Here is a 24,802-nt window from a genome sequence, read left to right on the forward strand (position 1 = left end):
TTGGCCCGAAGGCCACATTGGGGTTGCAAAACTGGATGGAGGGCCGGGTAGGGAAGGCTGTGCCTCCCCCAAACAGCCTGGCCCCCGCCCCCTATCTGCCCCTCCCACTTCCCGCCCCTTGACTGCCCCCCTCAGAACCCCCGACCCATCCAACCCCCCCTGCTCCTTGTCCCCTAACTGCCCCCTCCTGGGACCCAACCCCCTATCCAACTCCCCATCTCCCAGTCCCCCGACTGCCTCAACCCCATCCACACCCCCATCCCCTGACAGGCCCCCTGGGACCCCATGCCTATCCAACCCCCCCGTTCCCTATCCCCTGACCGCTCCCCTGAACCTCCACCCCATTCAACCGCCCCCATCCCCTGACTGCCTCCTGGGGTCCCCTGCCCCTTATACAACCCCCCAGCCCACTTACCACTTACCGTGCTGAGCAGAGTATGCAGAGCAGCATGTCTGGCTTCCGCGCTGGCCAGAGCCAGACACGCTGCCACTCTGCTTGGCAGGAGCGCGCAGCTCCGCCACCCAGAGCGCTGCCTGCGTGGTGGCGTGGCTCTGCGGGGGAGGGGAGGCAGCGGGGGAGGGGCCGGGGGCTAGCCTCCCTGGCTGGGAGTTCAAGGGCCAGGCAGGACGGTCCTACGGGCTGGATGTGGCCTGCGGGCCGTAGTTTGCCCAGCTTTGTTGTAGAATGACATTCCAGCCAATGAGCAAAGATGTTAGCAGGAGAGGCCATGTAACAAAAGGACCATTATCTCCAAATGCCTGGAATAAACATTGTGATGTCTCTTTAAATGGCAGTTACTCTATTGGCCAGTCCATTGTGTGGAAACCAGGCGGTCTGTTGTTAGCCATGCACATCTATTCAAGCAAACTGGGCACGGACATCTTGCTGAGCAAAGCGGAACACAGGATATATGTGAGTGATGAAACTTTCTCTTTGTAGGGATACACAAACACCTTCCACCCTAAAAAGTATAGTGCCTCTTGAGACACTTGTTTTAGTTGAGCTGCCCCAGGGCTACTTTGTTTGGTTGAACTGCCAACTGAGTAAAAGCTGTGGGAGGGTTGCGGGTTTTATTTATTTATTTTTTAAAAGAGTGCCAACATTAATCACCTTCACAGGGTGATTTATAATATGAAGCAGTTTTAAAGAGCATGGGGTATTATTTATCTTACCCTAATTTTTTCTATTGTGTGTTTCGTTTGCTGCTTATAAATGCAGGTGGCTGTGCACAGCTGTGAATGGGAGGGAGAGGTTTGGTCAAAGGTTTTTCAGTTGTTATTAATTATTAAACACTTATGTTGCATTTGTGCCTCGAGGCTAATCAGGGTAGGCCCTGTTGTGCTGCGTGCTATACCAAAGAGTGTAGAATCTAAAGACACAACATGGAGAATGAGATGAAAAAGCAGGTTGGAGGAGGCAGGGTAACAACAACCCCCCGCCAAAACCACCAAAAAAACTCTCAGCCAATGAGTACCTGTGATCACAACTTGCCACCTGCTTAGTCATTCTCAGGCTGTAGCTTTCTGTCTGTGTTAGAGCAGAGATGAGTTTTGCGGAGGAACTAGAAGAAGGAAAAGGCAGTGTACGCTTTACGGTCTGGACTGTGAGGAGTGGTGTGATGGGGTGTTCACTCCACACCTAAGTTCCCTCTAAGCTGCGTGGCTGGGCAGCCACCCAGCAGTCTAACAAGTGTCGTGCGCTTCAGGTGTCCCTTCTTTCAGTGCCACGCTGCTCCTGCCCTCTGCCTTGGAGTCCCTGGCAGCTGCTCCCAAGAGCCTCCTGCGTGCTGTGCAGAATGGGGGCGGGGAAGTGGGGATGCTGAGGTTAGGGTGTCCCTGCCCCCGCTCATGTACCTCATCTCCGCAGGGCAGGGGGATGACACAAAAGGACTCAGATTGGGACGTGGAACGAAGCTTGCTGGCGGCTGCTGCTGTGTCTGAACAACTGCGCACACACACACACATATATACACACACACACAGAGTCTCTCTCTCTCACACACACAGTCTCTCTCTCTCTCTCTCTCTCACACACACACACACACACACACACACACACACACACACACACACACACACACACACACACACACACACACACACACACACAGTGTAGAGTGACCAGATGTCCCGATTTTATAGGGCTAGTCCAGTGGCGGCTCCAGACACCAGCGCTCCAAGTGCGTGCCTAGGGTGGCAAGCCGCGAGGGGCGCTCAGCCGGTCCCTCTGAGGGCGGTAGTCAGGCAGCCTTCGGTGGCTTGCCTGCGGGAGGTCCACCGGTCCCATGGAGTCGGTGGCAATTCGGCGGCGGGTACACTGAAGCCGCAGAACCGAAAGCAGCCTGCCTGCCGTGCTTAGGGTGGCAAAAAAGCTAGAGCCGCCCCTGCTTATTACTCCCAGCCCCCATCCCTCTTTTTCACACTTGCTATCTGGTCACCCTAATGGTGTGTGTGTCTCACATACACACACACCTCCCAACACATACTTGTACTGTATTGTTGTTGTTGTTGTTACTTCTTGATACTTCCTGCAATTCACTTATATTCTCTGTAATTTTATTCTTTCAAAGTTTTGCTTTTTGACTAGTCTATGCATTTCATAAATTTATTTCTCTCTTAATGCTTACATTCAATTCTTTGAGTAGTGAGTTCTAAAATGCCTAACCTGTCCTGGCTGGAGTAATTATCCCTGTGGTAACTTTTAAAAAAAAAAAATGTATATCTAGGTTTATGTTTCTACCGGTGGCACACATTACCTTGATATTGGTGCACATAACAAAATTCATTCTGCACATGGATGGAAAACATTAGAGGGAACATTGCCCCATACCACCCTTGAAGGGGTTAAAATGGCTCAAAAGGGGCTATTTGACAGGAGAGGCTGCACCTGTGTGAGTTGTAGGCTGGATATACAGCCCTCATTGAACCTGGAGGGAGTCCAGCTGGGTAGGAAGAGGCTGGGCTTGTACGAATCCAGGGAGAGGAGAGAATAAGGGGGCTGTTGGGGAGGTGGGGAGAGAGTTGGCAGCCACTCTCTGGGTTGAGGAAAAAGGAGTAAGAAGCAGCCTAGGGAAAACTGTAGCAAGGGTGAGGCTGCATGGACCTTAGCTGCTGATTGTAGGGTCCAGGCTGAAACGCAGCGTAGAGTGTGGGGCTGAATTCTGCGGCCAGCCACTGGGGCAGTGGACTTGGCAGAGTGCATGAGGTGATTTGCTTCGAGAGACTTTGATTCCCCCAAAGAGGGAAAACTATAGTGACCTGGCTGGAGGGCCACACCATGAAAAAAGGAACACTGCAGCTTGTGGGGCGTGAGAGAGGCCACAGAATGAGAGACTGGGATGAGGGGCTGAGAAACCATGCGAGCAAGCATCAAACCAGTGGTGAGTTGATCCCCAGATGAGCCACAAGGAGGTGCCACAGTGGTGAGTGGAGCGAACTCTGTGGCAGGTGGAGCAGGAGAAAATTAGACCTGAATCAGACCTGGAGCATGGCCCACAGGCCGTTCTGCAGGCTACAAGTCTGATTTTATCTAGGGAATGTTCACAATAATTATTCTTCAACCTCTGAGTGAATTTAATGCTCTGAAAAGTTAACTAGTGCTACTGGGCCAAATTCTACCTTTATTTACACCTGTGTAAGTCTAGAGTAACTCTGCTGATATAATAGGAGTAGTTCTGGATTTACAATGGTGTCTCTGAGGGCAGCCTATCGCCATATGAGATCAAATCTTTCTTTAGGCCACAAGTGAAAATGAGGTTTGTGGTTTCATCTTATTGTCTCTCCCACCTCTGATTAGCTCATGGGGGCCTGGGGCTCAGGCGGCCGGGTTTGAGGTGCTATATGCAGGAAGCTTACACTGTCTATGACTATTCGCCCTTCATTGTCATTCGTATTAAATTTTGTTAACTTTCAAGTGCGGAGAGAAAGACGACATTCACATTTAAACCCAACTTGCCTTTGTCACGGAGTATGGGGGAGTCAGGGCCCTGCACCCTCTTCCTGGGACTCACAGTGACTCTCAGCCAGCCAGTAAAACAGAAGGTTTATTGGACAATAGGAACTCAGTCTACAGCAGAGCTTGTAGGCACAACCAGGACCCCTCAATCAAGTCCTTCTGGGGGTTTAGGGAGCTTAGATCCCAGCTTGGGATTCCCTGCATTCCACCACCCAGCCCAAAACTGAAACTGACCCCACCCTCTCCAGCAGGCTCTCTTCCTTTGTCCAGCTTCCCGGGCAAAGGTGTTGGCCCCCTCTCCCCCCTGCCTGGCTCAGGTTACAGGCACAGGTACTGTCCATCACCTAAAGTCATCCCCTGCCCTCCCATTCACTGTGCAGACAGTCCCTACTGCATCACAGCCTTTACCAGCCCAAATATTTTTGAATTCTTTGCACATCACTTGGCATTTGGGTCACTTAGATGTGAGTGATAATAGTTTAAATAACGCTTTTTAGTCAGTGATAAGCAGGAGATAAAGCAGGCAGGCTGGAGAAGACTACCCTTTTGCTTTCACTTGTACTAGGAAGCTGCCTCATATTTCATTTCTTGTGTATTATATCCTCCCTGTTTCATACGTGCTGGAACTAGGGGTGCTGCCTTGAAGTGGTTTCCATCATACAGTTTTGTTCAATGGCTCTCAACACCCACACTATACAAATTGTTCCAGCTCCCCTGGCCTGTTTCTACAATTAAATTGCTGCTTCCCCTGTATAACCCTTATTTTCAGGGTTTATTTTTAAAGTAGCCAGAAAAACCCAGAGCGTGACAAGTGAAATACAAAGGAAAGAATTTAACAGTTAAATCAATTAAATCTGACTATGTGTTTAACTTGTAGAGGGCTTAAATCCTGTATCCTCATTCATTATTTACTTAGTCCTCACCCATGGAATCAATAGGAATTTGCCTATATAAGAAAAGGGCATCAACACTTTGGTTCTAAGAATTTAAAAAGAAACAGAGAAGATACTTTAAGATGCTTTCTTCAGATGCTAAGTGTGCACTTTGATGTGCGCCAGTTGCTAACTATCTGGAATTCAGAAAAAAACTTCCCCCTACAAGCATGTTTTCACATAGCTATCGATTTCAGAGACTTTACATCTTCTTTTGAAGGTCACTGGGGGAGTTGGTTTAAAGAGGAATAGCAATTCCTATGTTCCTCCAGATGTAAATGACCTTCATTCTAGCCTCATTATAGCGAGTTAGCCTGGTCGAAAGAAAAGATGGAAAACAGATAACAAAAAGCTGGACTAAGTTAGCAGGGCAAAATAAGGGATTTAAATTTAGCCAGGGCTCAGATTCTAATCTTGACTCAGAGCAGAATGAGTTTAATCAAATAAAGCGCACAGTAAAGAATCAGTCTTTCTTTTCTCAAGCATTCCACTCTGGACATAAAAATTAGTCGTCAAGCCCTCAGAACATGGCTTTGAGAGTTGAGCTAAGCAGCATCTTTAGGTTAAACTGAGCAAGGCTTTTATGTACCATGCCATTAAAAATAGTCTTAATTATTTTATTGTTTCATGAAATTCTCTCAGCATTGGGGTGACTTAAGCTTCTGTCTTCACTAAGCAATTTTGGCAGCTGAGATCGGCATGCAGGGAAATGTTTAAGAGATTAGCAAACAAGGAGTTACAATAATCCAAAACAGGACATGATAAAAGCTAAGAAAAGTTTCTCAGCATTTTGGCAAGACAACATAGGTTACAGTCTGGAAAGATTCTCCTGAAATGTTTCTATGACAATTTTAGTGCCTGATAAATATGATTCCCAAGAGAGAGCTTAGAATCAAGTGTAACTCCAAGGTTATGGTCCTTGGGTACAGGATAAATAAGATTACCATCAAGGGGAACAACTGGGGAAATCTGAAAAATGTTTTCTTATACCATTTCTCTCAATAAATTATACCTACCATTGCCATCAGTTTAGATGCCCTACTGTTTTCCATGGTTTCTTGTTCTTTATTTATTTGAAACACTGCTTATTATTTATCTTAATGTCTTGTGCCGGCTTCTTTACACTCTTCATTTTTTCCTTTTCTGATCTTTCATTATACTCCCAGAACTTCACTTGTCCTTTGTGACTGATGTTTCATAGCTTACACGTATCTCTTTATAACCTAGATTACATTTTCCCCTTCTCTGTTCATCCGTATTGGCCTAGAGCTGTGTGGAACCTTCAGCTCACACCACAAACTCACCTGAACTCTAGCTTGCTTTGCGGTTCACCTGAATTCACACATGAGCAGTAGCTTGCACAGATTTTGTCCATGTCCATGAACTGTTTGTCAAAGATGGAGAAAAAAACCTTTTTTTCATTCTCTGGATTTTAATAAACCTTGTAAGACAACTGTTTGCTGAAGTATTTCAGCTTCTAGCTGTGCACACTGTGGAATATAACCGGGGACAAATCACATGATATCATCGTATAGAACCATCAGTTCTGGTCCTAGTGAACCTGTGCAAATGCATAGAGTCCATTAAACCTAAACTTTGCCTTTTGAGTTCACACTGAGGTACAACCATGGTGAAAAGTGGGCTTGTTCAAACCCTGATATTCTCAAGGTCCATCAATCTATGCAAACCCAGTGGTGATGTCTGTTCTATAATTAAATCCAGACTGTCAATTAGGAATGTTAGGAGTCACTGTAATTATTTTTCAGTTACCATTTTCATGCCCTGGTGTAACACTGGCAGTGGCCTTATTTCCCTGTGGAACTTAAATGATTCTCTTACTCACTTATCCAGACCATCACCTAAAGATATTTTATCCCTCCATTCTTGTAGATTGTTTTGTACATTTAGGGTGCAGTTTTATTTGGCTAGAATTGGATTTTGGATAATGGCCATATATAGAAGCTTAGATATGCTTTTTCAGAAATTCATATAACCTTTTTATCCCTTGATTTACCAATAATTACACTCTTTCTTGACATAAAATCATCTGAAATAGAAGGCTTTTAATGCTGTAGCATAAAGAGAAGCTGAGCAGTACCATTGTGTTGTACTGAAGGGCCATTCTAGTGCCAATTTCAGAAAGTGATGCATTTATCTGTCAGCAAGGTAAAAAAAAGTGCTAGGCAGAATGAAAACTGGATGGCGAGAAGAGAATAAGAGGGACAAATTCCTTTCTTTTGAAGTCAATCGCTGAAAAATGTTAAGGCTGGTGAGTTCTCTTAAAAAGACCAGTAGGAGAGCCAACTATTAGCTGCAAAAATGCTGGAAACAGCCCCAGTTTGCTATTAAATTTATTCACCTTCTACCTGTGACTTAAAAATTTGCATAGCAAGCCTAAACACTGTCTGAAATCAGCAGCCTTAGGTGAGAATTCATTGCCTAATTTAAGATGATCGCCCTTATTTGGCATTGCACAATAAAAGGTAGGGTTATGATCCTACAAACTAATAATTTTGCATGATTCAATGTGGTACTTAAGACCATACCAAGCATTTTAGTTCTCACAGGAAAAAAAAGTTACAGCTTTACATAGTAAATTCTTCTGCACTGCAAAAGAGCTACAATTTTCTGTTTGTTCATTGTGATGAATTGCAGTTGTAGTCACTTTAATACTGAACATTGATATAAAGATAGCAAATACAGAAATTCTTTAGGTGTAGGTTTGGTTTTAGCAAAGTACAAAGTTGTGATTTTAAGTTTCTGCATTCAGGATTATTTCTGCCTCTCAGTGGGATAATGCAATTTACAAGATGCACTCTAGCTTTTGTTTTCAAGGAACAGTGGATAAACTCCCCAATATGTCTTGCAGCAAGTTGCCCTAAATGTGAATTTTTTTTAATTTTTTTTTGCTTCAGTAACAAACTGATGCTATTTAGGATCAAGACTATAGACTAACATTCGCAAAGTTGAGCATAATTTAAGGTTTAAAAGCATTGTAAATCAATGGACTGTAAATTAATGGACAGCCCTCAAATTGAAGGTGGATTCCTAATTTCCCATTTTGCACATGAAGTGCCTCTGAACTGTTTGTGCTGCTAAAAAGGACATCTAAATTATTAAGTTTATGGAATATACCTGCCCTAGGGATCAGAGAATTTGCTTGACCACACTTTAGATACAGTTGATGGCCATATGTTTGAAATGTGCTCATTAAACCAGGCAGCTGTCACTGATGCCACTTTCTCATATCTCTGGCTGTGCTGAATTTTTCCAAGAAAGCCTGGTGACAGAGCAGTGGTGTTGCCCCATATCTTCCAGATTGCGCCAAATGTATTGGAACCTCTTACTCCTGGGAGAGCCTCATTAAAATGAACGCGTATTGTGGGTAAGTGTTGGAATGAGGCAGAAGCTTGGCAAGTGAAAGGAAGAATATTTGAGACTCTAGGAGGAAATGTCTTAGGCTATGGCTACACTTGCACTTCAAAGCGCTGCCGCGGCAGCGCTTTGAAGTGCAAGTGTAGCCAAAGCGCCAGCGCTGGGAGAGAGCTCTCCCAGCGCTGTCCGTACTCCACCTCCCTGTGGGGAATAACGGACAGCGCTGGGGCTTTGACCACACTGGCGCTTTGCAGTGTCGCAATTTGCAGTGCTGGAGAGGGTGTGTTTTCACACCCTGCTGCAGCGCTGCAAATTTGCAAGTGTAGCCAAGGCCTTAGTATGTTAAGAGAGGTGAGACTCCTGCTTTTATTCCCAACCTTGTCACTGTATCACAGTATACTTTGAGCAAGCCATGTGATCTTTGTGCCTTAGAATCACAGAATATCAGGGTTGGAAGGGATCTCAGGAGGTCATCTAGTCCAACCCCCTGCTTAAAGCAGGACCAATTCCCAGACAGATTTTTGCCCCAGCTCCCTAAATGGCCCCCTCAAGGATTGAACTCACAACTCTGGGTTTAGCAGGCCAATGCTCAAACCACTGAGCTATCCCTCAGTTCACTCTTAAATATGATTATACCAAGAACCTTACAAGAATGACACATCTTAACCTGGACATCGAAAGAGAAGTAGGAGGGAGTCTTAGAAGTAGAAGAAACATTTTCATTTGGAAAAGGGGCTAATTTAACATTGCAGACATTCAAGAAAAGGGAGGTATTCTCTACTGTGCAGGGAGAAGCCTCTGCACCCCATACTAGTGCTTCCACACACTCATACCCACTGGGAAATGGTACATTTCTGCTACACCACGTCCTAACTGTGGCCCGAGTTCAGCAAACTACTTAATTACACCTCTCAATGTCAGCCTGTGAGTAATCCCATTGACTTCAGTGGAACTACTAAATTGCTTATAGCTAGGAATGTGCATAAGTACCTTGCTGAATCAGAGCTATAAATTTAACCATATGAGTTTGTTTGTTGTATGAAAGTTTCCTGGGTCTGCTCTTCTAAATACAACTATGAGAGAAGTAACCAGACAGGCTAGGAATTCTCTATCCTCAGTTACTGAAATTGCTGCAAACTCAGGTATTGTTTGGTGTAAATGAAGCCTAGTTCCAGCTCCCTAGGATAGCAAAAAATAAATAAATAAATAAAATTGCACTGCCCTGAATGTCTGTTCTAATGCTGTTACCGTATATGCAGGCTCAAGGCATTTTTGCATAGATACCAAAGCCTTGTCAGCTGCCACACAGAAAGTGGTCTCTGATTTATTTTTGTGCAGAAAATGTAATTAAGGGAAACTGAGTCCAATTATTACAGTGCAGTCTGCCAACGTGACCTGATTATTTCGGTTGCACCTTTAGTGACAAGCCATATTTTTTTTTGAAGAAAAACGTTATTGATTCTAATGTTTCTTGGGGTCCTCTTACAGGTAGAGTGCTCCAGCTTCATGCTGACTTCCGAACACAGCCTCACACACTGCTCCCAGGCCTCCGGATGGCCCCGCCCTTTTTGAAGGAGCAACTCCCATTCCTCTCATTATATCACTTGTATAGCTATGAACATAAACACCAAGTACAAACCATACAAACACAACAATAAAATACTCACATAAAATTGCTATTCAATATGTGCAACCTGAGCCCATGTCTAAAACAACCTATCCCAAGGTCCTCATACTCGCATAAGTTTTCAGAGGAAAGCAAGAGTATTATTAAAGGCTTAGTATATGTCAGTAAACCGTCTGGGCCTTGGCTGTCTAAGGGAGTGCCTGGCTTTCCAGGTGTTGTGATCATAGGTGAGATCAACTGAGGCACTCAAACAAACCAGCACCAGTTTGGCTGGATGTTCTCAGTGAGGGTCACCCTCAGCTTTGTAACTCGCTCCTCCGCTCTTGCTGACAGAGTCCTAGTTTGTAGAGCAGGGGTTCTTGGACTTCATTGCTCCGTGGCCCCCTTCTGACAGCCGAAATTACTACAGGACCCCAGGAGTGGGGACTGAAGCCTGAACCCGCCCAAACCCCGCCACGCCTGGGAGTGGGGGGCAAAGCCCCTCTGCCCCAGGCTGGGGGCCAAAGCTGAAACCCAAGGGCTTTAGTCCCAGGCAGGGGGCCTGTAACCTTAGTCCCGCAGGCCAAGGCTGAAGGTCTTGGTCTTGGTCTTTGGCTTTGGGCTTGGGCCTCAGCAAGTCTAAGCCAACCGTGGCTACGCCATTGTGACCCGCTTTGGGGTCCCAACCCACAGTTTGAGAACCACTGCTCTAGAGCTTTCTTTTTCCTTCTGGGCTTATTATTTGGAGACATAAAAGCATCTGGGTAGCTGGGTCTGACCTGTCCAGTGGTCTAGCTGATAAACTCAGAGGCAGAGTAATGGTTTTGATCTCTTCATTTGTAATGCTTGTTTACTTTATTGTAAATCTGTTGAGAGTTGGTTGTATTTTTAAAAAAATCAAAAGCCAAGATTTACGAAAGCATCTTGGGTGCTCAACTTGAGACGTCTTAAAGGGGCTGGAGTTTCAGAAAATTCTGAACCTCAAAACCCCTTTGGGAATGTCATATTGGGCACTAAAGTACCGACACCTCCAAATCACTGGTCACTTTCACAAATCTTGGCCTAAAGAGATACATAACAGGTGAATGAGTTCAAAAGCACTTCACAATAGCTCAAGGGGCTGATCCTGTGAGGTGCTGTATGCCTTCGACTCCCAAGTAGATCAACAAGAATGGAAGGCACTTAGTTTCTTAAAGGAGATGCCCAGTGATTCATGGGAACAGCCCTAAAGATTGCTGTGCTCGAGAGGCATCTGAAACAAATCTCGGTAGTGTTCAGGAAATATTTGACCCTGAAACCAAATAGTTATAATAAAACTTTGATCCAAGACAAACTGCTGATTTATTTGAGCTTTAATTGAATTGCCAAAGGAATCACTGAAAATATTGATCATTGATTAAACAGTCTATACTGAATAGAGGATGCACAATGCTTCAGATTGACAATGGCTTGTACCAACTCTGAAACTCCCTGATAACATATTACTCCATCTAATTTCCACAGATACATTTTCTTAGCAAAGAGACACTACAGCAATCCTGGAGTCAGCCAGCCTCACATAAATCACAGCTGGGTATTTAAAGAAATGAAATGGAGTGCAAGTCTCTTGTCTCCTCTTCAGTTTCCAGGTTAGTTGAATAGAGCAAATCCCATGCACACACCCCTTTTTTTTCTCCTCAGTGTAACTATTTTTCACATGGAGGGTTTGAAATTGTTTTTTTTCTATTCATTTTTCTCAAATTATTTCTTTTCCCAAGAACTCATCCTGGACATACATTAAAATTGGTTTTCAAGCCATGAAATTGAAAATTGATATGTTCACACTTAAAATGATAAAGCAATGTTTTGTTGCTTTCATCTTGTAACCTCTGTTCCTTGGTTCTTTAGATCATCTATGAATCTCAAAGTGTTTAATATTTTATCTGCAAAGAAACTAATCTGATTTTAAGGAGTACAAATTTAAGAATAACTCTAGAATTTAAATCTATACAACTTAAAAAATGGCTTAAAATGACTAAGAACATGAGAACATCCAAATGGCCCTACTGGGTCAGACCAAAGGTCCATCTAGCCCAGTATCCTGTCTTCCAACGGAGCCAATGCCAGGAGCTTCAGAGTGAATGATTAGCACTAGTTGCATGTCCTGAAATTAATAGCAAATGCCACGTAATAATCTGACCACTAAATACTCTTGGGAAAAGTAATTCTGTATAGCTGCTAGAGTCCTGCCATTTAATCCATAAGGACAGATCTGGGCCCAAATATGTGAATTGCTCACTTGAATCTCACGTACAGATTTGCACATGGTCTTCTCTCTCTCTCTTACACCAGTAACCTTGGTGCAGTAAGCTTTTCTTTTACTACAGTTTAGAAGTACAGTACTCAAAATCCTTTCTATTTGCTTGCAGGGCTTTTTTTGTAAATTGTCTCATGCTTCCAGCAACATGTCTGAAGATATCAGGGTAGACCTGTATTGCATATTAAGTAGGGCTGTTGATTAATCGCAGTTAACTCACATGATTAACTAAAAAACATTAATTGTGATTAATCGCAGTTTTAATCACACTGTTAAACAATAGAATACCAATTGGAAGTTATTACATATTTTGGATGTTTTTCTACATTTTCATATCTATTGTATTCTGTGTTGTAATTAAAATCAGTGTCTATTATTTTTATTACAAATATTTGCACTGTAAAAATGAAAACCAAAAGAAATAGTGTTTTTTAATTCACCTCATAGAAGTACTGTAGTGCAATCTTTGTCATGAATGTGCAACTTACAAATGTAGATTCTTTTGTGTTACATAACTGCACTCAAAAACAAAACAATGTAAAACTTTACAAGTCCACTCAGTCCTACTTCTTGTTCAGCCAATCGCTAAGACAAACAAGTTTGTTTACATTTACAGGAGATAATGCTTTCCTCTTCTTATTTACAATGTCACCAGAAAGTGAGAACAGGCGTTTGCAAGATATTTTTGTAGCCAGCATTGCAAGGTATTTACGGGCCAGATATGCTAAAGATTCGTATGCCCCTTCATGCTTCAGCTACCATTCCAGAGGACATACTTCCATGCTGATGACACTCGTTAAAAAAATAATGCATTAATTAAATTTGTGACTGAACTCCTTGGGGGAGAATTATATGTCCCCTGCTCTGTTTTATCCGCATTCTGCCATGTATTTCATGTTATAACAGTCTTGGATGATGACCCAACATATGTTGTTCATTTTAAGAACACTTTCACTGCAGATTTGACAAGACACACAGAAGGTACCAATGTGAGATTTCTAAAGATAGCTACAGCACTCAACCCAAGATTTAAGAATCTGAAGTGCCGTCCAAAAGCTGAGAGGGATGAGGTGTGGGGCATGCTTTCAGAAGTCTTAAAAGAGCAACACTCCAATGCAGAAAATACAGAACCCAAACCACCAAAAAAAAATCAACTTCTATTGGTGGCATCTGACTCAGATAATGAAAATAAATATGCGTCGGTCCACTCTGCTTTGGATGATTATTGAGCAGAACCCATTATCAGCATGGACTCATGTCCTCTGGAATGGTGGTTGAAGCATGAGGGACATATGAATCTTTACTGCATCTAGCACGTAAATATCTTGCCACACCGGCTATAACAGTGGCATGTGAATGCCTCTTCTCACTTTCAGGTGACATTGTAAACAAGAAGCGGGCAGCATTATCTCCTGCAAATGTAAACAAACTTGTTTGTCTGAGCGATTGGCTGAACAAGAAGTAGATCTGAGTGGACTTGCAGGCTCTAAAATTTTACATTGTTTTATTTTTGAATGTAGGTGTTTTTTGTACATAATGCTACATTTGTAAGTTCAACTTTAATGATAAAGAGGTTGCACTACCATACTAGTATTAGGTGAATTGAAAAACACTATAGTATTTCTTTTGTTTTTTTTACAGTGCAAATACTTATAATAAAAAATAAATATAAAGTGAGCATTGTACACTTTGTATTCTGTGTTGTAACTGAAATCAATATATTTAAAAGTGTAGAAAACACCCAAAAATATTTAAATAAATGGTATTCTATTATTGTTTAACAGTGCGATTAATCATGATTAATTTTTTTAATCGCTTGACAGCCCTAAGCACAAGGCTCTGTTTTCAAGCATTCTGAGAAGACTTTTACAAATTATATTGAAACAAAGGATAACAATCGGGAGACGCCCTTCAGGACAAACCAAAAAAAGCTTATAATGCAGGAGGGCAGCTCATCCAGTCAACACAGCTTGATCTTTCCTTACCTAGTACTAAAGGAGTGAGATTTCTCATTCAACAAGGCCTCCAGAAAAAAACATTGCCATTGATAATGAAATTATATTCTCATGTGACACATCATTACACATTCAGCAGGACCCAACCTTCCCTCTCATGCATTTGTAATTTTATATTTTCCCCGTTAGCACTAATTCACACCCCATCTTCAAAAACATGAATATGTTTTAGACATAGCTTCTAAATGAAGCTAGGGTATCAGGCTAGGGACCTTTCTTCAGGCTCTGTCCTTCCTATTGTGCAGGAGAGTGGCGGAGACCTCAAGCCCATGAATAATCAGAGGGAGAGAGCTGGTCACACTAAAATTCAAATTCACTGACAAAGCGTAACAGAAGTGCTATAATACTACAATTTAGTAGACAGGTAAAAAGAAAAAATAGTGTACACAGTGAGTGATATTTAAAGGTGGAGTTGAGTGAATCATTCAAAATGAATAACATCTATGTCTTCCCCTTTTTTCAGTTTAGGGACTATCCATGAGCCTATCATGATTTCACATTAGACAGAGAGGTTCTGTTCTCCCTGCCTCCTAACACAAGAACTATCCGGCATTGTAACTGTTAATGCTAACAAAAAGGATATTGGAAGAGAGATAAAACCTCATACTAGAGAGTTTAAACCAACCTCTAACTATTAGGGATTGACATGAGACTTTCCTGGGGGACAGATTATTCCACAACTGCCTATTGTGGGGCTTCTTGCACTTTCCTCTGAAGCATGTGGTACTGGCCATTGTCAGTGACAGGATACTGGACTAGATGGACCGTTTGGTCTGTTGCTTTGAAATGTATTATCCAAATCCCACAGAAATCAATGGGAATCTTTCCAGTGGCTTCAATGGCCTTCCAATCAGATTCTAGTTGAATTTATTCAACACATACCTTTTTCATCCCAGAATAGATTAATTGCAATCACTGAAAATTTAAGCTGTGTTGCTTTGCTGTGATTGGTCAGGTAAATTGGATTTCCCCAATTGGATGAGCACACTTAGACTTCTGGTGCTGATGCTCTCTTGTGAATTCAAAATTTGGTTTCCATGGATATTCACACATGCAACTTTGAAATTCCTTCTCTATGAACACTTTGATGGTAAGAGATGATTGAACATTCACAGCAAGTAAACATAAAAGGGGTATTAATAGAGCTGAAACAAATTCATTTAAAAATTAAAATGGCATTTTCTGCATGTACCTAGCTCTATTATATTTAAGGCCACCTAAAAATAGGATATGGAATGTATTAGGAGTGCAGGCAACATATCAAGCATAGCTCTGATTGTTTGATAAGTATAGCTAGAGGGATGGCATCCAACAGATTAATAGCTGTGATGAGGTTGCCAAGGGGAATGATTAACTAAGGGGTTAATATCATGATCCTTTAATGGTTTAGAATGTCCTCCTGTGTGGGTACATGCACCATGGGTCTCAGGGAAGCAGACGCTGTTTGCTATTGTTGTCTCTCTGTACAAATCAATCTTGGAGTAATTGTTGATAAATGATTTTAAGCTCACATCACCTACTTAGCATATTGGCTTGCCATGTCAAGGCTTCCAACACATTACGTATTTTGGGGTACTCAGAATTGAAGTCCATGTCAAAACAGTTTTTTCAGCTCTTAAGCATGTTCTGAATGCTTGCCAGCTGTTAGACGATGCATTTTAAGAAAGTAAAAAATGATTTATAAAGCTCTCAACCCGACCTGCTCCCCCAAAACCCCTCCAAACAAACATTTCAGTTATCAGATTGCTGTTTGCTATATTAATACCTGAACCATTGCAGGCTGTTCCTCATACTAACTTGTTCTATTCCAGTTTACACCCCATTCATCCAAAAGAGCAGAGGAATAACTGATCACTCCATTCATGAAAAACGAAAAGAAATTTACTGCTTAACTTGAATTATTTTTTCGTAGTCCCTTTGTTTATTTTCCTTAAAAGAAATAACTTAGCACGCTATTGGTCCAATTTGAAAATCCTTTAATGTATTTTGGGAGTAAATACTCTAAATTTAAATCATTTGGTCTCGCGTATATGTGTCAAATTCATCTTGTTTAATTCCACTGAAGTCAATGGAGTTGCACCAGAGATAGACTTTAGCCCCTGTTTAGATTTTATGCCACAATGCTCCAATCCAGAAATCCTTAGAACGGTAAAAAAACTTAATGGAAGTTTTGCCTGCAAAAATCTTTTAATAAAGATTAAAACCTAATCTTAACTGAAGTTCTAGGGGTTTTTTCTTGTAATTTTGTACAAGTTCTGACTAGAGACCATCAAGTTTAGAGAAGTATTTATTTTCAAGAGTCTTCAGTTTCCTTTGGCTAGTACTGGTGCCTCTCTCTTTATTAGGTGGCAGCAGGTAACTTGTATTTTTTTAAAAAGCAACAAAGAGTCCTGTGGCACCTTATAGACTAACTGATGTATTGGAGCATAAGTTTTCATGGGTGAATGCCCACTTCGTCAGACGCACTGCATGGGATGAAAGCTATATTGAATAGCTCCAATACATCAGTTAGTCTATAAGGTGCCACAGGACTCGTTGTTGCTTTTTACAGATCCAGACTAACACGGCTACTCCTCTGATACTTGTATTTTTTTGTTTTTATTGTCAATGGTGCCAAACTAGGGTGACCAGATATCCTGATTTTATAGGGACAGTCTTGAATGTTGGGGCTTTTTCTTATATAGGCACCTATTACTCCCCACCCCTGTCTGATGTTTCACACTTGCTGTCTGGGCACCCCAATCGTTAGAATGTCCTTGTTCATCTAAACATCCCTGAGTGACTTGGGTACAGTGCCCACTCCATGGTTTGGCCATTTTACTGACTGCCCTTAGTTTCAATGGGATAAGCACACACATGATGTATGTATGGCCGAAAAGGCAGTTTTTCTGGAAACCTATATAGTCACTGGGCTAGATCCCCAGCAGATGGAAGCCAATGTAATTTCACTGAAGTCAAGACAGCCACAGTCTATATCAGTCATTTCTTTGTATGAGAGCCAGTCTCCGGTCATCAGGACCGGCTCTAGGCACCAGCAAACCAAGCACGTGCTTGGGGCTGCACAATTTCAGAGGTGGCATTCCGGCCACCTTTGTGGTTTTTTGTTTGTTTGTTTTGTTTTTCTTTGGCAGTTGCACTCCCAGATTTATTTATTTTTTTTGCCTTGGGGTGGGGAAAAAACCTAGAGCCAGCGCTGCCAGTCATGAAGTTTGTATGTAAACTAAAAACTCCCTCAAAGTGAGAGGCAGTCTGGAGCTGGTGTTCCAGTTCAGGCCCTGCCATATTGCAAGAAGCAGAAATAATAACAGTACGATTCTTCAGCTGGCAGCACAACACGTCAGAATCTCATCTTTTCTGGCACAACAGCAAAGGAAATGAGCTCTCCAGTCCTCACAACGCTGTTCCTCCTTTCTGTATATTGCTAGGGGTTAAAGTGTCAAAGCTCTTTTTGCTCCCTGTCTGGAAGAAAGCAGCACTGCTCTATAACTCCTGCTTATTCTTGGTTGGTGTGATGAGAGAGCTGCTTTGTTGATTCAACCTACTGTAACCATTATAAGTGGTAAAGGGAGTCTTAAGCTCCACCTATTGTTCCAACATCAATCTTATTTATTCAACCCAAGCCTATATCTCATTTGCAATAAAAGGAGATGCCGTAGTCCTTGCTGCTGCCATAAATAGCATGCTGCACCTCCAATGATATGATCAGGACCCCTTTTGTAGAAACTCTGGAGTCATTCTTTGTGTGAACTGCTTCATTTTGCCCTGCAGGGTCAAGCAACATTGCAGATGAATATGTAATAGTTTCACTCTGGCAACATAACATGCAGTTTCTCATCTTGCTTGAAATTGATTCTCTGCTGTGATTATGATGGCTGCCTTCTTGGCAGACACTCCGGGGACAGAACTGGAGACCCCCAGAGCTAAAAGCATGAGCTGCTAAAGCAAAAGAGCCAAAACTCTGTGGCTGGGGGGTTATAACGGACTCATAGTTTCTGTGCACTAGGAGGAAGACCTATAACACCTGCTCACAAGATTCTGCACGTGCATAAAAGGGTCTAGCTCAAATCTGGCCTTTTTCCAGTTTCATATTGGCCCGGATTGCATGCAGTTCCCATGAATGTAATTCAAGGGAATTACTTGTATGAGGGTGACTTGCTGAAGATGCCCCTCCAGGGTCGCCTCACAACCAAACTAGCATCCAGACTGAATGGCTTCATGCATTTGATTTGATTTATTTTTTACCTAGTAACCTTTGCTGCTTGTATAAAGGAATTATTTGACCTCTGTAAGAATATCATTGAGTAGCTGGTGTATAGGGAGAATCCCTCTTCCTCTAGCTACTGAAAAGGAGCCTCTTTCTCTAAGTTCACCATTGAAAGCGAGAACACTCCTGCTTGAGCAGTGTCCAAAGGCACATATGAACACAGAGCTCCGCCACCAATCATATACTGGCATAAACAAGAGAATGACTGCAGCTGTCTACCATTAGTGAAACACGGTGGCGTCTGCACCTTTCCCATCTCCTTTCCCATGTTTTGCTCGATATTTATTTTCATACTCATCACATGAATTTGAATGTGCAACCATTTCTGTGTTCTGTCTATTCCCTGCTCTGATGCTAATTCATTGTTGGGGCCTTGAATAAATGGTTTACCTTTTCTCACTCAGTTTACCAAACTGTAAAATGTATTTAGTACCATATATCTCTGGCGGGAGTTTCAGAGGCTCAAGTTCCAGCACTGGTAGTAACTTTCGTAAAGCACTTTGATAGGCACCCTGCCAAGTATTTTATAAGTTTTTAATAATAAAATGTGTTTCACACCAAGGAGAAAATTCATGAATATCTCCTTGTAATTGAGAGGATGCTCATTTTGGTATTGTGATCATTCGTTCCGTGAACTTACTGGAGAAATGTTTAAATTAATACAATGCCTTCCAGAGAGATCAGTGTATTTTCTGAGGGCGTTGCTCAGAAACACGAGGGTTCTATTTCTACAGCATCTTTGACCATTTACAGTGATCTCTAATTCTATCATAATCTCTCATTAATTTTTACCAAACACTTCTCATTGCTATAGCAACTCCACTGAAATTTCTCTGCCTAAATAGCCATGCCAATTTCATCAGGTCAAAATCTGACCTCTACATCTAATTGTCTACCTTTGACTGTGGTTTTTCTTTTCTCTACATAGAGAATTTGCTGTAAGAGAGAGCCCAGAATTATTAATAAAGTATTTTTTCTTCCTCTTCAGCTTAAACTGTATTTTATCTTCAGTGTATTAAACTATGCATATAGAGGAAAAATAAAAACCCTCTTGAGATGTAATCATCTTGTTCCCAGGCATATTATTGGTGGCAGAGCTATATATTACAAAATGAAATAAGTGAAAATTCATCAGCATAATAAAAAAGATACATAGTGGAGATTTTAAAAATAAAGTATAAAGCTATGCAGAGAACATGGCGCGTCATTGACTATAAACTATACAGCTATGAATCACTGTGTTTAAGATATGGAAGCAGTGAACTCCCTGATCAAAATGATGCATTCAATATTGAAAATCATGAACTGAATATGAAAGTAAATATTTAGGGGTATTTTTTTTCTTTGTATCCCCAGAACATGTACTGCAGCAGTAGTGTCAGTGCAGGCTTCCCAACACTACCCCCAAAGATGTATCTTAGCTTGATCCTGAAGAGGTGGTAGTTTATCCGCCAAGTGAATTTTTTTGTTGTTTTTCCAGAAGCTGGGAATGGGTGACAGGAGATGGGATCACTTGATGATTACCTCTTCTGTTCATTCTCTCTGGGGCACCTGGCATTGGTTACTGTTGGAAGACAGGATACTGGGCTAGATAGACCTTTGGAGTGACCCTGTATGGCTGTTCTTATGAATTCACTCCTTCTGCTAAGACTAGCCAACACAGGCTGCCAGCTGTAATGGTGGGTGATATTTTTGTTTTGTTTAAATTATTAGTATTAAGAACTGGACTGAGATCACCATTTCATTTCACAAAGCTGATGATGGTTTCAGAAACCATCATCCTTTTCAGATCTGGGCTGGGTGTGAGCCACTGACCTATACAAGTGAATCCATGTCATGTTACCAGTGCCCCGAGGCATTCAATCTCCCCTTCATTTTTACTCTGGAAATCTAATCGTGCGTATGACAGATGTTTATCTCTGTGTGCATAGCTGGATGGTGGATGGCCTCTGCTTTGCCACTTAGCTTCTGGAATAATATCTTTTGTGTTAACAGCAAATTTTCTCCCAGCTGCAGCTTGTGAAAGAATTTTACAGGCTGGGTATTTTTAAAACGTGTTTAATTTTCTGGGACAAGAGGCATATGACAAAAATAAGAGATCAGCAGTACAGTATAATCCTGAATTTTGATTGGCTGGCTGAATAAAAGTGTTATACAATCCAGAACTATATACAGTTGAACTGCTCTGGAAATTATCCTCTTCTGCCTGACAAAGGTTTTCTTGCCAAATGAATGGCCTAAGTTGGGCCTGTGAATGACAGTGCTCTAATCATAAAACCATCATATTTCACAGGTTATAACCAATAGTGAAAGGAAGTTGGAATTAATTCAGAAGCAGAAATGGTCTAGTTAATGTGTATTAAGATGCTTTGCAAAAGGTATTGTGAAACTTCCATTATATCCTTCTGAACTCAGGTCTTCCAGCTGAAGAGCTTGTGTTCTGTTCATCCTGTGGAGAAATATACATTTCCCCCTAAGCTAAAGAGTCAAGATGGGTAAAAAAGAATGCAATAGCTTATAGTTCCCTAAATCAGAGAGGTGCTTAATGAGCACAATACTGAGGAGTTTGGGTTAATTTAATGGTTCTATCCTTGTTTTCACTTGTGATGGCAGAACCTCAAAAGTTCTGGAGTCTGATTTTCATTGGGATTGGGATTTTCAAAGGAATGTAAATAAACTAGATGCTCAAATTTCATTGAAATCCAGTGGTAGTTGGGTGTGTCTATTTTATCCTATACAGTTTCATGAACCATGCTCATCTCCATAGTATCTTAATACCCTCCAATAATGCATTAAACGATGTGACTAACATCCATCACACGTTTAGTTCTTCTTGGAGAGACGGGAATGTAGTGGGGTGTTTTGTGTTTGAATGTTTGTCATTACACACATTGCTGTTTGTAAAGTAGAAGGCAAGGTTAAAGAAATGTGCTCTCCACTTAGCCTGGAAGATGGTGAGGTGCTTAGTGCCTGGGAGAGTTCATTCCATAGTCTTGGGCCAGCTCCTGAGAACGCTCTATTTCCTGCATAAATGAGCTTTACCCTTGCTGTAGAAAGTCCCATTGTGCCAGAGGAGTATAGCTGTCGACCATGGTTTTCATCCTGGAGCTATAGATGGTTTAGTTGCCTTGGGTCCAGGCCATGGAGCTCCTTGAAGATAAGGACTTGGATATTCTATGGGAGACGAGGATGATTTAATGTGTTTTGAAGATCCCAACCTAGATGGATGTTCCAACCTGATGAGTGTGCAAAATGGGATTTGAAAAATCTTCAGAATCCTCTCTCATAGAATTTTCCAAGATGGTTGTTTCTGGTGGCAGTCAGAAAAGCCTCTCTCACACGACTGCTAGTTCAGGTCTGCGGCGGGATGGGGAGGGGGCAGTAATAGCACTTCTCTGAACATTTCATAATCCTCCAAAAAAAAAAATAGTACATTACAGTAGCACCTACAGGAATCAGGGCCTCATTGTACTAGCCACTATACAGGCACACGAGAGGCTGTCACTGCCCCAAAGACCATGCAATCAAAGTAGACAAGACAAAGGGTTGGAGTGGAAATGGCATCACAGAGAGAAGAAGTGATTTGCCCAAGGTTACACTGAGAGTCAGTAGCAGAACATAGAAGAGGATCCAACTTTTCTGTGCTCTATCCATTGGACAATGCAGTTGGACAATATGTGATTTCACTTCAGAAAATGAACCAAGATTTCAGAGATTCCAAGCTGTTTTCCAGCCCTTAGTTTGCCCTGTTATGTATGAATTTATTTCTTTAGATATTTAAGAATATAATCAGATATCAAAACATAGTTAGCATCTTTTCTATTTAAAGACTAAATGCCTGGCCTTGCATTCTAAGAACCACCACATCAAAGCGCATTTTGGGTACACAAGGAATGTATTATCGGGCCACTAAAAGGTACCAGCCTCCATAAGTAACTGCAAACCAGAATAAAAGCTTCTGTACAGACCTGAACAGCATGAGTACATTCACATTTGATGAGGTGAGATTCTGTGAAATAAGTTGGCAGAACTGTTGGGGGTGTCTAGAATGGATACATAAAAAAACAAACTGATAAAATGATAAAGCTGTTCTTTACAACATTAGCATTCATCCAACAGCTGTTTCCTATCATTTAGACTTTCAGATTAGATTTAAATAGCCAGTCCGTCTGTTTCCCATTTATACAGTACACTGAAAATATTGTCATTGTCAGGAGTGCTCAAATGTACCACACTCACATTGAGTGAATCTTTCTTTGTTTGCAAACATGTTTAAAAAAGTAAATGAAAACTGAGTTTCTAGAACTATTGCTGCTTTTTCTTTTTTTTCCTATCCTTGCACATTTCCCCCTCCCTTACACCAGTACTGTACACTGGTTTTACAGTACTGTCACAGGTTCTTGGCTAACTGCACCTCTTAGTCCTCCTTTGTTTCTTTGAGTGCACCCCTTTGCAGGCGGGAGAGAGAGCTGTGAATAAAGCCGTCTTGGTTGCAGGGCTTCAGCTATGGAACAAACTTACAGAGGAGATCAGACAAATTGCAGTCTTGTTTTAAAAATTCATTACTTGTTGTATAACTCCTAACACTGTGAGACCCTGATCCTTAATCAGAGCCTCTAAAAACTACTACAATACAAATAATTAATATCTCATTTCAATCAAACATCCCTGGAACTTTTTCTTGTGAAACACACTCTCCAATTCTTTTTTTTTGTTACCCGTAGTTACAAATTAAGGAATGATAATTTTTTAAGGAATGATAATTTTTATTCAGTTACATGTCCGCTTGCTAAATTCATTATAACAACCATATATCTACTCTGTTTTATCTGTACTCTGTACACTTTTGCTTCCATGTATCACAGAATTTTGTTTCCTTTTAAAGTTGCCTGAACTCATTGTGCATTTAGTAGATGTTACTGTGACTAACCAAACTCCTTTAATTCTTTCCACCTATCAAATATGATGTGGCTTTTCTTCATCATGACAACCAAACCTTCTCAGATTACCTAGTTCAGTAATCTCATGAAATAACTCAGTAATACTTTCCAAAGCCGATAAAGAAAAAGTAATTGCTCATTTATAATTCAATGCCATTCATATATAATCATTCCATTTGAAGTGTTAGTCAGGGGAAAGGAAAAAGCCAAACACACTACATTCTTGTTATTTTAAAATTCATTTTTAGCTACCAAGACGTCCCAAAATACTGTCTAATTCAGTGAACAAGTCATTTATACATTTCTAGTTCAATAACTCTGGGGTTCCTTAAATTAGTTCAAATTCTCCCCCACTCCAACTTCTGTTTTGAAACAAGTTTCTAGTCAGGAACATTGTTGTTCAAAAGTTTGAAACCCTGAACTACAGAATAGTAACTTCCCCTTCATATATTTTCAATGAAAGATAATATGGGGAATTCAAGCATCTGTATCACTCAGGATTACGTTAAAAGAAATGACTCTACAGCTAAGAAATTCCCCAAATAGCTTCCATTTGTCTAATGGGACTCTCATTTCCATCTCTAACTACTTATTTTCCTTGAAGCTTCTCTTTCAGATTTGGGGAAAGTGGAAATGGGTGGGAGGGAAGTGTCCTTCTAAAAATAGTCATTCCGGGAGACATGCTCCACTCTCCCCAAAAGAAATGTATCAACTTGTTTGATAAATTTGCCTGCCTGGCTCTCTCTTTCTGATTGGCTGATCTGGAACATAGGAGCTGGGACTGAGTAACCTCAGGACAAGTTCTTCATCATCAACATTTCAGAAAACCAGGGTTTATCTTTTCCTTTTTCTAAGGTGCTGAGCTCGGATGTCTGGATTGGCAGCAATTAACCCAGCTAATGAATGCCTGGCCCTCTATGAAGTGATGGATTATTTTGTGCAGATTCTGTATAGCCACTCAACCCTATCAAATACCCTGATGGCACTGATCAGATGAGTTGAGGTAGGAAACACCAAGCAATTAGTTAATTAAGTTTCTGTAAGAAGCCTGCATAAGAAAAGAGCTAATCTGTCTAATCTACTCTGTCCATCATCCCCTGTTTGTCACTGTGTTATCTGAGCACCTAGGATAATCTCACCCCGGTACCTTGACAATGATTTTGCCTGTGAATGAAAAATAAAGCATTCTCGTGGGTTAGAAACTGGAAAAGAGCGATGTTCAGTGTGACAAAAGCTTAACAGTGGGTGCCTCAAAGTTCCATATTGGGGCTTGGGTTGGTTTGTGTATCTGGAGAAATGGGGTTCTTTCAAAGCAGAGCCAGTTAGGCCACAGCTCAGTCTCCAGCTGGCTCTTCAGCTCCTCCACTATGTGCTTATCTCAGTGGCTGTGTCTATTCCGCCAGAAGCCGGGCAACTGGA

General features: G+C 41.5%; 1 long non-coding RNA gene across 1 annotated transcript; it reads left to right on the plus strand.

Moving 5' to 3' along the window:
* The first annotated feature begins 692 nt into the window (after positions 1–692).
* Positions 693–24,346, plus strand: LOC123375384. Its single transcript, XR_006581426.1, has 3 exons — positions 693–913; positions 11,372–11,496; positions 24,239–24,346. It is a non-coding gene; the product is annotated as an uncharacterized LOC123375384 (long non-coding RNA).
* The last annotated feature ends 456 nt before the right edge of the window (positions 24,347–24,802 follow it).

This window comes from Mauremys mutica, chromosome 8 (assembly GCF_020497125.1).
Source record: "Mauremys mutica isolate MM-2020 ecotype Southern chromosome 8, ASM2049712v1, whole genome shotgun sequence".
NCBI lineage: Eukaryota > Metazoa > Chordata > Testudines > Geoemydidae > Mauremys > Mauremys mutica.